Consider the following 11258-nt stretch of genomic DNA (forward strand, 5'->3'; position numbering starts at 1 on the left):
TGTTCGTCCTGAAAAACCTTACACGATATATTTTCAATCCGAAGAGTTAGAAGAATCCCTTATTAGAATCCTACAAGATAAATTTGATTATAAAACTATTAAATTTAAAATTTCTAAAATATTTGTTGAAGATGTTGAAGATAAAGAAGAACAAATTTTACGAATCCAACAATATCATGAAACTAAAACTAGACATCGTGGTGTAAGCGAAAAATTAATTAGTTTAAGACGAAAATATTATTGGCCTAATATGAATGAAGATGTACGAAATTATATTAACTCATGCGAAATATGTCAAAAGAGTAAATACGAAAGAACTCCTATACAACGTTGAAACACTTTGAGCTCCTTATGGAACATATTCGTGGGATAACAGCTACCATGGAGCGGATTGAGAGAAGACAGGATGACCTGATTTCTCAGGTGGCGTGTTGTTCTGCCAAGATCCAAGAACATTCAGAAATTCTAGCTGAACATCAATTGAGTATTGCTACGTGTAAGGGTGATATTTCAGCTCTTGAACGTGGCCAATCATCCATGTCTGTAGAGATAGCGTCCGTGGCTGGTAAGGTAGCCGATCTGCAAGGTGTCAAACTTTCTGAGCTGGGTGTTGATATGTCTGAGGTTCTTGACAGGGTGGAGAAATCGCAGAATATTATTTTGACCAATGTCCCCGAGAGTCCTGACGTAGGTTCAGATGCTAGTTTGGTAAATGCCGTTGTTGATCATGTCCGTCCATCATCCAGCAATTTCATAACGGGTATCACTCGCCTACCTGGTAAGGATAACGCTCGTCCACGTTGGGTTAAGGTTTCCTTCTCCAGCTCTGTTGTCGCCAAGTCTCTGCTCAGGAACAAATCTCTGCTTCTTGGACATCGGGAATATCGAGGTATAAAAATTATTGATGATAAAACGAGGAAACAGGCGGATGAGTTGAGGATGGCGCGAGAGGAACTGGCGAGGAGACAAGCGTCGGGCGAAACAGATTTGACCATCAAGTATGTCAGCGGAAGTCCAAAAGTAGTGAACACCGTACCCGCTAAAGAGGTCTCAAAAAACATCAAACCTTAAATGTCTGGCCTTTAATGTATACAAACATAATGTCCCTTGGATCTAAATTTTTAGAACTTCTTTCCTTTGTTGAGGCACATAAGCCATACTTAGTTTTGATTACTGAAAGCTGGCTGCATCCTTCTGTTCCAGACTCTACTTATTCTATATCGAACTACTCATTGTTCCGTCATGATAGTGGAGCTGCAGTGGGTTATCGTGGTGTTTGTGCGTATGTGCACGATAGTCTGTTTCACGAGTTCAAGATTGACGTATCTCACCAAGATTGGCCAAATATCGATAACATTTTCATAACAATATCTAATTCCCAATTTTCGATTGTGGTTGGGTGCATTTATAGACCTCGCTCTTGTTCTGATGATGTCGATGTGGTTCGGTATCTCAGGGAGATATCTGAATCATCTTCTGATGTCTTCATTGCAGGAGACTTCAACTGTCCAGACTTAAATTGGCCGCTTATAAATCTTCCGTCAGTGAGGTCCCCCTCTTATCCCTACGCTGAACTTGTTACATCCACGGGTCTCCAACAGGTGGTGAATGAGCCTACTAGACACAGACATGGCCAGACTTCTTCGTTGCTTGACCTGTTTTTTGTGTCTGACAGAAACTTGATATCTGATGTTGAACATTTCCCACCTTTTGGCAGGTCGGATCATGACGTTTTACTTACCGAACTCCAGTTACAACTACCTGCTTCATTACAGTCTCCGCAAGAAAGAGTCAGGAAGATTGTCGACTACGAACGCATATCGGAAACTCTCTCATCAGTTGACTGGAGCTCTCTTTTATCGCCTGATCTGACGATTGATGAGATGTGGAAGTTATTCGAGGCTGAGTTGAACAAAGCCATATCTGCTGGTACCAGGGAGGTCACATCTACTTACATTCCGACAAAACCATGGATAAACGATCAAATTATGAAACTTCTGAGACGCAAAAGGTCCCTTTGGCAGAGATATTTACGCAGTCGAAAAGATACTGACTACAGGATCCACAGGGATTTCTCAAATTTTGTTTCTTCTACTATTCATTCCGCCAAAACTAATTTTGAGAGAAAGTTAGCGACCAAATCTAACAGAAAGCAGTTTTTTAAGTACTTGAGAACCACTATGAACTCAAAGGTCAGTTTTCCGATTGTGAGGAAGCCGTCTGGTGACGTCTGCAGCAGTCCACGTGAAACAGCTGACGTTCTGGCCGATACATTTGCTGAAGTGTTCACCCCTGAGCCTTCAGGGAGCTTACCTACTCTTACATCTGCTCGAGCGAGTAATTATATGGATACTGTTAGTCTGTCTGAGCACTTGGTGATGGAATATCTTTCTGGGGTGAAGGTGGATAGTTCCCCTGGCCGAGACGGTTTTTCGCCGCGTTTGCTGAGGAATTGTTCTAAAGTCTTGGCGTTTCCGGTCTTTCTTATATTTAGGAAATCTCTCTCCAGCTGCACTTTACCCTCCGATTGGTTATCCGCCTCTGTAACCCCCATTTACAAGAAGGGTGATAAGCTGTCTCCACGGAATTATAGACCTATAAGTCTTCTGTCGGTCTTGTCTAGGGTCTTGGAGAGAATAGTTTGTGACCAGGTGATTGATTTCTGCTCAGCTCAGAAGATTTTTCCCAACCAACAACACGGATTCTTACCGCACCGTTCAGCCCTCACTAACCTTATCTGTTGTCTCAATGATTGGACTAGGGCATGGGATGAGAACGTTCCAGTTGATGTGATCTATCTAGATTTTTCTAGAGCATTTGACCGTGTCCCACATAAACGTCTACTTCATAAGCTGGACCATCTGGGGCTGAGAGGAGGTCTTCTTGAGTGGATTCGTGCGTTTTTGACCAATAGAACTTTTAGAGTAAGGGTTGGTGATGTTTACTCATCTTCTGAGTGGCATGTTCTGAGTGGTGTCCCTCAGGGATCGGTTCTCGGTCCCATTCTGTTCCTCCTATATACTTCTGATCTCCCTGGTTGTTTTTTGTCGACATGTTCTATGTATGCGGACGATACCAAGATTTATAATTTTCCCCTTCTCAACCCTACAACTCTCCAGCGGGATCTTGACAAACTGTCCGCTTGGTGTCGGGAATGGTTGCTTCCACTAAACCTAGACAAATGTCATGTGCTGCATATGGGCAGAAATAATCCGCGACTGTCCTATGTAATTGACGATTATTGTATCTCTCCTGTCACTAGTCAATGTGATTTGGGCTTGACCATAACTAGCGATCTGAGCTGGTCCACCCATGTTGCTTCAATTACAGCTAAGGCCCGTCAACTTACCTACTTGGTTCAGAGATCCTTTCGAGGCTCTGACAGATCAGTTTGTAAACTGATATATCAGTCTTACATACGCCCTATCATGGAATACGCTGGTCCAGTATGGTGGACTGCCCTTGTTGGAGAGATAAATTCTCTCGAGTCCATCCAGAGATGGAATACCAGAATTCCATATGGAATCGTCCGACCTGATTATGAGACCCGCCTTCGTCTGAACAACATGACAACATTTGCGGATAGACGCACTAGAGGTGACCTGATATTCACATACAAGTGCATGCATGGAAATTTTGGTCCTCAGGTGGAAGCCATATTCTGTAAAAACATCAATAATCTTCGAGGTCACGATTTTAAATTGAGGAAGGAGAATTTCCGGACCATTCCAAGGCAGATGTTCCTACCCAACAGAGTGTTCTCATCCTGGAATAGACTTCCAAGTTCCGTGGTCAATAGCTCTACCACCAATAGCTTCAAAAATGGACTAGACAGACTGAGACAACTTTAATGGTGAAGAAATGTTCGCTGTGTTGGTGCCGAATTTTTGTGTCCTGTGTGTGTTACTCACATTTGAAATGATTCGATATATATTTTTTTTATATTCATTCACTAGTTTATCTTTATTTTGGGGAAGTGTACGTTGAATTTTTTATATGTAAGCTTATTTGAGTTTATAGGTATTTACCTCAACTCTAATTGTATGGTTAATAATAATAATAATAACTTCAATTCAAACCTAACCCTATAGGATCGAAACCCTTTACACATGTTTATTGTGATACCATAAGATTTGGTCAAACCTATTGTTTGAGTATAATAGATTCATTTTCAAGATTAGGACAATGTTATCCTCTAATTCAGAAAACAGGAACGGAAGTAATTGACAAATTAATAATGTATTTTAGTCACTATGGTGTACCCTCTAAAATCACGTGTGTCAACGGATTAGAATTCAAAAATAGTGTCGTTCAAGATTTTTGTAAAGTACATAGAATCGAAATTCATTATATCACAAATTACAATCCAAATTCTAATGCAATTGTGGAGAGATTTCATTCAACAATAATTGAGCAATTACGTACTATAGATGATAAAAATTCTACTTTTCAAAATAAATTAGCTCTTGCTTTATTAAGTTATAACAATTCCAATCATTCGAGTCTAGAAATGACTCCAATGCAAATAATCAAAGCCGATTTAAATTATTCATTACCCATTGAAAAAACTCATAATGAACAAATACAAGATTATGTTGAAAATTATGTGGAAAATCTCAATGATATTTCGAAAGAGTTAGAAAAAAATAAAGCATAAAAGTATTAATCGTTTGGAAAACATAAATCAAAAAGGTCCGCCGAAGAAGACCATCCATTAAATGATAATCCCACTTATATTAAAAATCCTATCACCAGAAAACTAGATCCGGTATTTAAAAAGATAGATGCTCGAGAAATTGATTCACATCGTATTCAAGATAAAAAGAATAAGCATATTTATCATAAAAGAATTCTTAAACAACGAAAGAAAAAATAGTTTATTTTGTTTCAGACATAATGCTCCTGAAAACGAGCTTCCTTCTTATATTATGCGAAATGATAATTTTGATCAATCCCTTTGAAATAATTCCAATAGAAAATAATATTTTGCCTATTTTGCTAGGTAAGGCTTACGTACAAAGAAAGAATTTGCAATTAATCTATCATATTGATTTAAAAAAGATACAAGATATAATTTTTAAATATCAAGTAGAAATTGAAGCACTGAAGCATCAACAGTTGGGTTTTGCAGCAATAGCTAATTACGAGTATTTATAACATTCTAATGAAATTAATACTAATACGTTCGGGGAACTTCTAAATGAAAAAACTAGAATTAAAAGAGGATTAATTAACATTGGTGGCAAGATTTCAAAAATACTATTTGGAACATTAGATTCTGATGATGAAGAACTTTATAGAACTTATTTCAATAGAATAGAGAAAAATGACAAGACACTCATGAAGAATCAAAAACAGATCGCGACTATTGTAAATGACCTTAAGGATAAATATAATGAGAAATTTAGAAAATTGAATGATAATCTTAAATTACTGCAAATTGTGCCAGCATTGAGGGATGTTAAACAAATGCATCTCATGACATTTGAAATCAAAGACATAAAGAATACATTAGATGAAATTCAAACAGCAGTTAGTTTTGCCAGATTACATCTCTTACATGAATCTATTCTACACCGTATACAAAATTCGTAGAATTAGTCAAAAATGTCACTATTATTCCAATGCATCACATAAAAGATTACTATCAATTGTGTCATACAAAAGTTATTTTCAAAGACAAGATCTTACTTTTTCTGATATCAATTACAACAATTTATGAAGATAGTTTTGATTTACATAAATTTTACTATTTGCCTCAAAACAATCTTACCCTTCCCTTTACCTATCCTTATTTGCTCTCACAAGAGGAGACATTAAAATGGTCAACAAGTGAATGTCATCCAGTCGAAGATGATTTCCTCTGCGATCAAGTCTCATTATCCAAGCCTCCAATATGTATGGAAAATATTTTGAAAACCCACTTCGAAAATTGTACAAGACGAAAAATGGTTCCTACGTCAAACCTCAAGTTATTAGAAGATGGAAATATCCTCTCCGTGGAAAATACAAAAATTAAAGAAGATTGCCCTCATCAAACAAAATGGCATTTTGTTCCATCAATCGCTATTATACGCACAAGTTGTGTCGTCAGTAATGGTCAAAAAGAAATTTCCCCAACTGCAGTTATTAGTGAAGAAAAATTCATCGTTTTACCCAAGATGGTACCTAAACACAAATACTCCAAGAGAGAAGATGATGCTACAGAGGATGAAGAAATCCCAGATATCCATTTAGAAGAGTTGGAAGGATGGAACTTCCAAAATAATAATCATACATTTTTAATAATTTTAATATTGATAATTTTAGCAATAATTGCATTTTTAGCCTTTAAATATTTTAATAATCATTTTAATTGTAAAGCTACTCCTTTGGGAGATACCTTTATCCAAGGTGGGGAGGAATTACATAATCCTAACCCCTATTAACTTAAATTAGACTTTTGTTTGTTTCCTATTTGAATCTACATATAGCCATACAATATTAATATTACGCAATAGTGCAGCTGCATCCTTATCTCTTTTAAGATAACCCAATGTTATAAATATCAATTCATTCAGGATGCAAGAGGAGAATTAATTCAGAAGTCAATCAGTTACTTTGCTTGTCTCATTACATAGAGTAGTCTCTAGTCATCGTTGTAAATTTCCAAAATAAAGTTTGTGTTTTTAAAAACGGAATTTTCATCGTAAAAAATATAATTATATACATAAAATCAGGCTCGAGAGACTTCGAAATAAATTTATCAGATTTCTAAATTATAAAATCACAAAAGTTTACGTGAACCAGGGAATGGGGGAGCTCCGAATTAAATATAATATACGATTATTGGAAATAAATAGACTTAATAATGATTTAATTTTTCTTTTCAAAATATTGAATGGTTTCTATGATTCCTCTGAATTGATATCAATGGTCTCATATCATGTCCCTCCAAGAAATACTAGAAATAGGCAGCTCCTTGCAATACCACCTTATAGTACAAATCTCGGTAGAAATTCACCTTTTTAGAATGTGTATTGAGTTTAATACGTACTGTGGAAGCTTTGATGTGTTTGCAATGAGTTTGTTCAGATTTAGAAGAACATTACGAAATATTATTAAACTGAGTTACAATAAGGGTATCTTTAAAACCGTTTAACTGTTTATACTGAGAGTTATGTTGTTTTTGTTTTTTTTTTGGACTTGTATTCTGAACACCGTTTTGTTTACTTAAGGTTTCATGTGATGCATTTGTGGGTACTGTTGTGGGATTCATCTTGTTTGTATCCTAAATTGATAAATAAATAAAATAAATAAATGAATAAAAAAGCCGAAACAATAAAAATTGGCCATAAAGGTCAAAAAAATCAGTTTTTTAATTATCTCTTTTGGGCTTCAAATTGTTTTCGCATTCATTATAGAAGTTGTAGAGCATAACATTTTCTAAGCTAGAGTGTGTACAAGTAACGTCTATTCTCAATAGACCGCTGTGACCTTGCGGCACGTCCGAATTGTCAGTTTCTTGAAAAGTAGCTTCCTTTGGATCCAATTAACATATCCTCTAAAAATCTGACACGGTCGAAAACATTTTTTTTTACCATTTTCAACGGATACTCCCACCACACAAACTGTCAGTTTAACATGAATTTATTATCAGTGACACATAGGGTATATACAATATCTTGATCTGACAAGCTCGAGATGTATATCTGACGATATTTTTTTACATATTTGCAAGCCTGTAGACGTTTTTCCCACCTCTGAAAGTGCATACATCATAGAACTTTTTTTTTCTTTCTACCATATAATCTTCAAATCTCGAGTAAATCCCGATTTTGCATCGTCGGCTCCCCAACTATTATAGCGGCTACGCACTGCCCAACTCGGTCCGGCCGACAAACCGACTTGGTTGGGTTGGATGTGAAATCGGTCCGTGTGTAGCTATGACCGCCGACAGAGGATTTGTCGGGTCTTGTGGTACGGCCTAGCCATCCAACCGCACGACCGACCGACCAAGTTGGATCGTGTAGAGCGCTGTCGGGTGGAAACGAACTCATTCTGTATTCAGATGTCGACTGGAGAGGTATTCGCTGCTTCAAAAATTTCCGTCACCATTGATCCGAACGATGTATACTCTAGCGATCGTGAAATTCAACTGACCAAGTTGGACGGCGGTCGTGCCGTCTGTACGCAACGCCCAATCTGGTCGTCCCGACCGAGTTGGGCAATGTGTAGCCGCTTTTATGGACACACACGATTACAAGGAACGACGATTGGGTGAGGACCACATTTTTCAGGACGAGCGGTCTGTCACTTGTTGATCTAATCTAACAGGTCTACAGGATGTTTACTGAAAATGTGACAAAAAGGAAGGGAGTTAGTCCGTCCGAAAAATTGATCATATTGTTGTGAGATCGAATATGCTCCCCTGTTCAGTTATGGGGTGTCGGAAATTGGATCTATTCTCAAGTTTTTGTTGAGAGAAATGGATGAGGCTAAAGATAACTATATTGTGTCAAAATTTTCGATGTATCATAGTTTTTCATCATTGCGAATTCCAAATCAGCTATAAGCCAGCGGATGCAATTTTTTGTAACTAGACAATAATAATAATAATAATAATAAATATACCCTTTATTTTTACATTAATTATATATACAAAGAGTTTTAACTTGAAGGGTGGTTACCAATAGGGAAATGAATTCCCATGAGAGTACAAAAATTAGAACAAAATTACAACAAAAAATTAAAATGCATTCACAACAAGTGCATAGCACAATATTATTGGACCTCTTTACTCCCACACTCGGTGGGGGTTTGGCATCAAGTGCAGGCTGGTCAGTATAAACTCTTTCAGGTGTTTCTTGAATCGATACAAGGGGCGTATGCTTTTAATCTCTTCTGGTATTCCATTATAAAACATTGGTGCCAGATATCTATAACTTTTCTGGGTGATGGTCTTCTTCATCAGAGGTATAACCTGTAAACATTTTTGCCGTGTATCATATTCGTGTGTAGGTAGTGAAGCCCTGTTCGATGCTTTGTGGTATCTAACGCAGGACTGTAGGTAAAACAACCCTCGAATACTGAGTACCTGTGCCTCGGAATGAAGTGCCTCTGTTGGATATCTGGAAGATTTTTTATAAATGATCTTGAGGAACCTCCTTTGGATCACCTCCAGAGGATGGAGATGCGATGTCGATGCTGCCCCCCATGTCGTCACCGAGTATCTTAGATGGCTTACAACAAGAGCATGATACAAGGTTCTCAGGTGTGGAAGGGGTAGAAAATTTCTGATCACTCTTAATTTGTACAGAACCGAACTAAGCCTTTTAACTAAATGCTGAATATGGACGTCCCACCTCAAATACCTTCTAATAATTACGCCCAAATAATTGACTTCCGTCCTGGGACGAATGGAGTTGTTTTTTTTTCCAGTATTCACGGTGATCTCGTCAAACGGTGGTGCACCAGCAGAATTACAGCTGAAGGGTAAATATAGAGTTTTTTCTATGTTTATACTCAGTATTTTTTTGTCAAACCACTTGACTATAGTTTTCAAGTCTTCCTCAACTTTCCAGCTTTCGGCTCTATAAAAAATGCTGTATCGTCCGCAAAGGCGATGATCTTTCCTACACTCCCCAATGAGAACAAGCCTTCAATATATATATTCAAGAGTGTTGGTCCCAAAAAGGAACAATGTGGGACCCCACGGGTGTGACGGCAGAAACGGTTTCCAGCAACGATTTTTTCATATTCGCTTTTACTATACAGAATGTAAAAATACCCGTTGTTCGGGGTTTTTTATACAAATGGGTTATTTAGAACATTATAAACACAGTCTATAGGGTGAAATAATTTGTGCATCAAAAACTACCCCCACCAACCCCCCGAAATCGAACTATCTTGATACACAGTTTTTCTATGGAAATGGGTTGTTACCAACATACTGAACACGATCTGTAGGGTGAAATAATTTGTGCATCAAAAACTGCCCCTCCTCCAACCCTCTGAAATTGAACTAACTTGATACAGTAAAAAGTGTGAAAAAAAAACCGTTGCTCGAGGTTTTTTTGAACACGACCCATAAAGTGAAATAATTTGTGCATCAAAAACTACCCCTCCTCCAGCCCTCTGATGTTGAACTATCTTGATGCAGTAACAAGTGTAAAAAAAACCGTTGCTCGGGGTTTTTTGATGAAAATGGGTTGTTGCCATTATACTGAACACGACCCATAGGGTGAAATAATTTGTGCATCAAAAACTACCCCTCCTCCAACCCTCTGATGTTGAACTATCTTGATGCAGTAACAAGTGAAAAAAAAAACCGCTGCCCGGGGTTTTTTGATGAAAATGGTTTGTTACTAACATACTGAACTGATAGGGTGAAATAATTTGTGCATCAAAAACTACCCCTCCTTCAACCCTCTGAAATTGAACTAACTTGATACAGTAAAAAGTGTGAAAAAGAAACCGTTGCTCGGGGTTTTTTAATGAAAATGGGTTGTTACTAACATACTGAACTGATAGGGTGAAATAATTTGTGCATCAAAAACTAACCCTCCTCCTTTGTGCATCAAAAACTAACCCTCCTCCAAACCTCTGAAGTTGAAACTAACTTGATTCAGTAAAAAGTGTGAAAAAAAAACGTTACTCGGGGTTTTTTGATGGTAATATGTTGTTGCCATTATACTGAACACGACCCATAGGGTGAAATAATTTGTGCATCCAAAAACCACCCCTCCTCCAACCCTCTGATGTTGAACTACCTTGATGCAGTAAAAGGTGTGAAAAAAAAAAACCGTTGCTCGAGGTTTTTTGATGGAAATGAGTTGTAACCGTTATACTGAACACTACCTATAGGATGAAATAATTTGTGAATCAAAAACTACCCCTCCTCCAACCATCTGATGTTGAACTATCTTGTGCAGTAAAAAGTGGGAATAAAACCGTTGCTCAGAGTTTTTTTATAAAAATGGGTTGCTACCAACATACTGAACACGATCTATAGGGTGAAATAATTTGTGCATCAAAAACTACCCCCCTCCAACCCTCTGATGTTGAAGTATCTTGATACAGTAAAAAGTGTGAAAAAACAACCTTTGCTCGGTGTTTTTTGATGGAAATGGGTTGTTATCATTATACTGAACACGATCTATAGGGTGAAATAATTTGTGCATCAAAAACTACCCCTCCTCCAACCCTATGAAGTTGATGCACAAATTATTTCACCCTATAGATCGTGTTCAGTGCGTTGGTAACAACCAATTTCCATC

This window comes from Coccinella septempunctata, chromosome 5 (assembly GCF_907165205.1).
Source record: "Coccinella septempunctata chromosome 5, icCocSept1.1, whole genome shotgun sequence".
Taxonomy (NCBI): domain Eukaryota; kingdom Metazoa; phylum Arthropoda; class Insecta; order Coleoptera; family Coccinellidae; genus Coccinella; species Coccinella septempunctata.